We start from the raw sequence: 8,645 nt of genomic DNA on the forward strand, positions 1-8,645 counted from the left end.
TATTTTTGTATATAAATGAGCTACATGGATGATTAATCTATATAGGCTATACATCTATAAAGATATTGACTACAAATGAAATCTAAATCTATATAGAATATAAATCTATAAAGTCTATAAGTCAACGATAAATTGGTATAGTTTATGCATCTAAATAGATCTGTACTAGTACAGCTATATAGATTATACAATGATATAGATCTATAAATACATCAAATCGATATAGGCTATACAGCGATATAGATCTAGAAAGAGTAAACAGCTATATAGCTGTATAGTCTACCTACATTTAAATAGACTTGTCCTATATATGTCGGTCCAGTCAGTATTCAGATGAAAAGAAGAACAACCCAGTCACCATTTGTTCATTTTATCTACATTTGTATTATTACAAACACATTACATTAAATATAATCATGGCGGGTCTTCTAATCCTCTTCCACTGGTCTTGCCTGAAAGAAACATAAACGGTTGATGTTAGTTTTATTAAAACATCGCCTAGATTAGAAGACAGAATTTTTCTTCTGAAATGTTTGTCCCATGAATGTCCCCTGACAGCCACCAGGTGTCCCTAAAGTCCTCTTAGAACCTCGACGAGAAACCCGGGCGTTCGGTTCGTCCTACCTTGGATTTTCCACAGTTGCGGATCTTGTTGCCTTTGAAGAAAGAAGAGAGAAACAAGTTAGAACAGATCCACATGGAAGCACATACACTGGCACACACACACACACACACACACACACACACACACACACACACACACACACACACACACACACACACACACACACACACACACACACACACACACACACACAGACACACACACAGACAGACAGACAGACAGACAGACAGACAGACAGACAGACAGACAGACAGACAGACAGAGTAAGTGGCTTTGGATTAAAGCGTCTGCTAAATGCCCTAAATATAAATGTTAAAGTAGGATTCACCAGCCAGCAGGAAGACGGACATCACGACTATGATCCCGGCAAGCACCAGGCCGCCGATCCGCAGGGTCTCGTAGTCTGAGGGGCACATTCATGAGCTCAGTGCTGCCGCTACAACAGAAGACCCCAACACACACACACACACACACACACACGCACACACGCACGCACACACGCACGGGCACGAAACACACACAAAGTCTAGACCTGGTCTACAGGAGGCCCAGGTTCAGGTCTAGACCTGGTCTACAGGAGGCCCAGGTTCAGGTCTAGACCTGGTCTACAGGAGGCCCAGGTTCAGGTCTGGGCCTGGTCTGTAGGAGGGTCAGGTTCAGGTCTGGGCCTGGTCTGTAGGAGGGTCAGGTTCAAGTCTAGACTTGGTCTACAGGAGGCCCAGGTTCAGGTCTGGACCTGGTCTTTAGGAGCCTAGTCTGTAGGAGGGTCAGGTTCAGGTCTGGACCTGGTCTATAGGAGGCCCAGGTTCAGGTCTGGACCTGGTCTGTAGGAGCCTAGTCTATAGGAGGCCCAGGTTCAGGTCTGGACCTGGTCTGTAGGAGGGTCAGGTTCAGGAGGGGTTGGCTTACCGTACTCAAAGTCTGCATCAATGTCTTTAATAGCTGGGGAGGAAAACAGAGCGAGGTTCATGAAAACGCAAAGCACTGCTGAGAATGGATGAAGCAAACAGAATTATCTTTATAAGACAAGAAGTTAAGTACAATTATGACTACGACTATGGCTGCAATCCCAACTTCTTACTGTTACCAATGAACAGATTGGTATTTAATTGGATAAGAATAACTCCTCTTTACTAATAGCCCCCAGGAGTTCAGATCACTAGCTACCAGTGAGGAAGTGGTGACCTTGGTTCAGACACCAGAGGTCACCCAGCCTCCGTCTACTGTTGCATTGTGGGAGTTATGTTTGAACCTAGTCTCCAGGCTGGACTCTATTCAGCTGAAGGACTTGGAGCAGGGTTTCCATCGCAATGTGATGAGTCGCAACGCTTCCATTCCCCTGGCCAGGTGCCATGCCACATAGTTCAGTGTTTGTTAAGGTGACCTTTAAGGTACGGAGGTCGAGGCCTTACCTCCTCCGGAAGGCATCTTGTTTGACAGCGTTTGCTTTGGGGAGTTGGATGACAAACTGGAAGGAAATGGATAAAGTTATGCTTTATTATTTGCAGACGTTGTAACAGGTTGAGCTCAGCAGTGCCCGCCAGATCAGGAGACTTGTTGGGGTGTGGCTTCAATAACTGCCCGATGTGATAAAGTGTTAGGTTTAAATGGACCTAATGGGTTTATACGAGACGCTGCTGAAGGTTGGGAACCCCAATAGGTCCGGACAGATTGCTTTAGCAGTTACACCTCGGCAGCTTGATAGCAGATGGATCGTCTGAACTTTAGGAGGCTAATAGGGGTATTGATTATCTCTCCCCACACTCTGCTTTCAAGCACACACAACACACACGTACACACACACACACACTATGGCACACAGAAAACACCCATACACACACTTACACACAAAAGCACACAGACACACACACACACACACACACACACACACACACACAGTGGCACGTACAATCACACACACGCATACACCATCACACACACTTACGCACATGCACACAAACACAACAGAATCACACACAAACACACACACACACTTATATGCACATATGTCCAACCCTGGACCACAGAGAGAGAAGCACACACATATTGTTTGATCTGGATCAACGTCCCATATTCATTAACGAGCAGCGATCAAAGACTGGAACCTTCAGGTTCATTTCGCTATCGGCTCCAGGGCAGCTTCCTGTCGGACACCGCAGAACACAAAGTCATTGGAGAGTGAATGACAGTTACTGATTAATATCTGGAATACCCATTAACCCTGAGCCATATACACCTACAATCATCAATAGACCTGAGACCTTCAGCCAATTCAATTCTCAGGACTCCGTTTTTAGGCCTGCCTATGCCACTCGTACAGCTGATATTATCTTTAGATCATAAGACCATCATGATATAATAAAATAACCATTGTCCTCTCAAACTACATGTGACCTCTAATCCAACCTCAGACCGTTTCTCTGGTTTCTGTTTGAACGCTTTGATGCATTACGATTCTGCACACATACACGTACAGAAATACTGTCACCCCCCAGCAAGAAACAGAATGGTTTGCTCCATTTTGCAGGATCCACCATCTCGGCTCAAATCAAACCAATTCAACCGCCGCCCAAAGCTCCTCCTAGTCTTCAGTGTTCCTTGAGGCTCAGACCCTCCAGAACCCCTCAACGCTGAAGCGTGAGGCTCACAGTCTAACCATGACGCCGTCTGTTAACATGAAATTGAGCATAAAATGGAAGAGATGAAGGCATGACTTACCTGATGGGCTGAGACACACTGAGGAACAACTCCTCAGGTACACAGAGGTAGTGAGTGGGACGCTCCGCCTACTTTATTAATGAAGGTATAGGGTGGACCAAATACCGCACACACACACACTCACTAAATCACACACACGCACACACTAACTCATAGACACACACACACACTCACTCATAAACACACACACACACTAACTCATAGACACACACACACACACACTAACTCATAGACACACACACACACTCACTAAATCACACACACGCACACACTAACTCATAGACACACACACACACTCACTCATAAACACACACACACACACTAACTCATAGACACACACACACACACACACACTAACTCATAGACACACACACACTAACTCATAGACACACACACACACTAACTCATAGACACACACACACACTCACTAAATCACACACGCACACACTAACTCATAGACACACACACACACTCACTCATAAACACACACACACACTAACTCATAGACACACACACACACACTAACTCATAGACACACACACACACTAACTCATAGACACACACACACACTAACTCATAGACACACACACTCACTAAATCACACACACGCACACACTAACTCATAGACACACACACACACACACACACAAACTAACTCAAAGACAAACACACACACACTTACTCATAGACACACACACAGACACACACAAACACACCGACACACACACTAACTCATAGACACACACACACACTCACTCATAGACACACACAGACACACACACAGACACACCCCCTGCTACACATTGACAGAGCCCTCCCTGTCTGCTGGGGGCCGCCCCCCGTTACACATCGCTGTGTCTCATAAAGACGGACTCTGAGGCCAATAACCACTCAGTGTGCCGACCTTTGGAGCCACGGGGGCCCGGGGCTGGCTAGGGGCCCGGGGCCGCCCGGGAAGGGCCCCATCGGTGTGACGGTTAGCCCAGATGGGGTGTTGGACAGAAGAACACGACCAGCAGACCACTCTCTCCGTGGAACACGCGCTTTTATTAAGTATTGCCAAAGCACAGTGTGGTGCTACGCACAGAGCTGGACGTGGATCACAGGGGGTTACATTCAAGGACACCCCGGGACCCCCCCCCCGCCGGAACCCCCCCCCGCCGGGACCCCCCCTGCTGGGACACCCCCCTGCTGGGACACCCCCCGCCGGGCCCCCGGGGGTAATGTCCCCGGGGGCCGTAGAGAGAGGGGACCAAGTTGTGTTCATTTCCTCTCATGCCACACATTCCCAAATCCCCCACGCACACGTGCACACACACACACACACACACACACACACACACACACACACACACACACACACACACACACACACACACACACAAATGAAGCATCATTTAAATAACTTAGCACCGATTGCTGCAAGGCTTACAATTTTGAAACTAAAAAGGGAAAAAGAGAAATAAATACAAATAAATACATAAAGTCAAATTGACAATTAGAGCCTTGGATTTTCAAGAACATCCTATCAGGGTTTCCCAAACTGCAGTCAATCTTGCCTCGACCAATAGAAAGGTGCAGGCTGATCATTAGGTTGAAAGTGTGCCGGAAGGGCAGTGAGTCAGCTGATGTAGAGGCTCCTCCCACTCCGCAATGTAGAGGCTCCTCCCCCTACGGTATGCAGAGGCTCCGCCCACTACGGTATGCAGAGGCTCCTCCCACTACGGTATGCAGAGGCTCCTCCACCTACGGTATGCAGAGGCTCCTCCCCCTACGGTATGCAGAGGCTCCTCCCCCTACGGTATGCAGAGGCTCCTCCCCTACGGTATGCAGAGGCTCCTCCCACTACGGTATGCAGAGGCTCCTCCCACTACGGTATGCAGAGGCTCCTCCCACTACGGTATGCAGAGGCTGAGCTCCTGGAGAAACCTGTAAAACTTCTTTCCCTCTCGAGCGGGGCTCTGATATTGTTATACACAAGTCAGAGTTGTACGTTGAAAAAAATGCAATACATTAAATGCACACACACACACACACACACACACACACACACACACACACACACACACACACACACACACACACAAACACACACACACACATATACTTTAAGTTATACATTTTGTGTTGTAATCTATCCATATATATATATACACATAAACATTATAATATAAACGTACAAAACGTATTCAAGGACGACTGACAAGCTAAACATCTGATAAAGACAACTGGTAAACACCTATAGGCACACAGATCGATCCAGCGAGATACAGTGGTACACAACATCAACATCTCCTAGAGGGGGTCTTCACTGACCCCATCCTCCTCAGCGGACATCTTGGTTCGAAATGCCATCTGGGAGGTGAATGTGGGGGTCCACCAAGGACATATTATAGAATGGAGACCGGATTCCAAATGGCGCCCATTCATTCCTATGTAAACTGCTCGATGGCGCAGGGCAACATCAAGGAGAGCTATGCTTCTGCATCATGGGAGCCTAGCCACGCCCTAGTTCAATATTCCCCCACCACCCCCCCCCCCCCCGTCAACAAACCAGCGCAAGGCCGGTAAGGTCTTCTCTCCCCCCCCCCCTCAACAACTTCAAGAGACCCCCACAAAGAATGAATCATAACTCAAACCCTGCATGGAAGTAGTAAATGCCGGGCCGAAACAACATTTTTTGTTTCAGTACGACTCCTTTCAGCTGCCCTCCCCTCCTTCTCCAGCAAAAAAATATTATATAAAACGCCTAATAAAACGCTTGAGGTGCGGTTTGAAAAGAGAAAACTTAAATTTTCTTGGCACATGGCATAAAGATAATTATGAGCCTTTGATTGATATCCAGACATTTTTTGCGGAGACACATTCCTGTTCCCCACTTGTATTGGAGTGAACGGAGATATCTACTTCTGGGTCCCTTGAATCGAGGGACCCGTCCACAGCCCGCTTAAACAGCTGCCATGCCCGGCTTGGCCGCTGAGCACTGGTGGATTGCGGGAGCATGCAGGATTATGCGCACTGTTCCCGGGGGCTTGGGGTCCCCGCTCACCTCCCAGATAGTGTTTGGAACCAAGATGGCCGGCATGTGAGTAAAACCTGGTGTCAAACACGCTATTGGCTAAGACAAGAGCAGAGCAAGATGGGAAGGCACACGCACACAGAACGGACAAGAGCACTGAGAACCAACACATTCATGGCTGAACACAAGGGCAGCAGGTAACATGGCACACCTACAGGCATCACATTTATGTACAGATACGTTCCTGTCCAGACCCCCTCCACTTCAACCTCCACCACCACCACCACCACCACCACCACCACCACCTCTACCACCTCTACCACCTCCACCACCACCACCACCACCTCTACCACCACCACCACCACCACCACCTCTACCACCTCCACCACCACCACCACCACCACCACCTCTACCACCTCTACCACCTCCACCACCACCACCTCTACCACCACCACCACCACCACCACCACCTCTACCACCTCTACCACCTCCACCACCACCACCACCACCACCACCTCTACCACCTCTACCACCTCCACCACCACCACCACCACCTCTACCACCACCACCACCACCACCACCACCACCACCTCTACCACCTCCACCACCACCACCACCACCTCTACCACCTCTACCACCTCCACCACCACCACCACCACCTCTACCACCACCACCACCACCACCACCACCACCACCACCACCACCACCACCACCACCACCACCTCTACCACCTCCACCTCCACCACCACCTCTACCACCACCACCACCACCACCACCACCACCACCACCACCACCACCACCACCACCACCAACACCACCACCACCTCTACCACCTCCACCACCACCACCACCACCACCACCACCAACACCACCACCACCTCTACCACCACCACCACCACCACCACCACCACCACCACTACCTCAACCTCAACCACCTCCACCTCAACCACCACCACCACCACCACCTCCACCTCCACCTCAACCACCACCACCACCACCATCAAACCACCATCACACCACCATCACCACCTCCTCCACCTCAACCTCCACCAAACCACCACCCCCACCACCACCACCAAACCACCATCACACCACCATCACCACCTCCTCCACCTCAACCTCCACCAAACCACCACCCCCACCACCGCCTCCACCTCAACCTCCACCACCATCACAGCCATCACCACCACCACCTCCACCACACCCACCACCATCACCACCACCAACCCCCCACCACCAACACCAACTCAACCACTACCACCTCCACTACCACCATCAACACCACCATCAACCTGCCCACCTCTCTATCTGAAACCCAAAACAACAAATCACGATCGACCGATAACTTGCTGCCCCCGGTTCTTCCTACAAGCAACATCACTCAACCAAGCATCACAGCGTTACAGCATCCACCAATCAGCAGGCAGGGGGCCTTTCTCGTTGTTAATATAGAAATCTTTGATTGTTGTTCTTGGAGCTGGCTGTCGGGGGGCTCTAGTTCTCAGCAGGGGGGTCTTTGACGGGCGCCGCAGCTGGAAGAACATGTTAAACAAAGATGAACATCACATGTTAAATCAGAACCACATCGCTTGGTTCTGTTCTGTAGTGTCGGAAAAACACACACGGTCTCACATCTAAATGATTATTGCAGTTTACGCCATTTTCTTATTAAAGTCTTCTTATGTTATCGAAGCATTTTGCTGCCCCCCCTTTGAAAGGTGACATAGAAAAAAAGTGCTTTAGGATGAGATAATTATTGTGTGTGTGTGATGTCGTGGCAACTTCTATTTCAGAGTTTGCGTCTAAGACAGATGAGATGTTTAAATGCAAAAAGCACACAATACTGTTGACAATTAGTGGTTATATATATTTGTATTAAAAAGTAACATTAAAGATACATCACAACATGTATCAATAAACAATAAAAACAGGCATACATTACAATAATCTGAGGCCTCAGATGGGAGTTCTCCGTGCGTGGTACTTCATATACTAAAGGCACGCTTGGAAAAGGTCCACTGAGTAGCTAAAGTCAGGAGCTTTTATACACTTAGATCGGATCCTTGAGGGCAGTTGGCCCCGATAAACCAGAAACTTTGTTAACCAGATGTTAATCTATTGATTGAAGTTTCTTCAGAGGTTACAGGTGGTTGAGGCTGTTCCTTATCACCCTTTGCCTCTCTACGCTCCCCAGGGGGTCAAGTAAAACAGGTCTAAACCAAACTACATACAATACGGAACGGAATGTGAAACCAGATTACATCACATGAAACACTAAGAATT

At 48.6% G+C, this 8,645-nt stretch overlaps 1 long non-coding RNA gene across 1 annotated transcript; it reads right to left on the reverse strand.

Annotated features, from left to right (window-relative positions):
• Positions 1–952: 952 nt before the first annotated feature.
• Positions 953–2,096, reverse strand: LOC132474380 (uncharacterized). The gene is made up of 3 exons (XR_009529648.1): positions 2,038–2,096; positions 1,494–1,567; positions 953–1,459 (listed from the first exon to the last, which is right to left on the reverse strand). It is a non-coding gene; the product is annotated as an uncharacterized LOC132474380 (long non-coding RNA).
• Positions 2,097–8,645: the final 6,549 nt, after the last annotated feature.

This window comes from Gadus macrocephalus, chromosome 16, assembly GCF_031168955.1.
Source record: "Gadus macrocephalus chromosome 16, ASM3116895v1".
NCBI classification, from domain to species: Eukaryota; Metazoa; Chordata; class Actinopteri; order Gadiformes; family Gadidae; genus Gadus; species Gadus macrocephalus.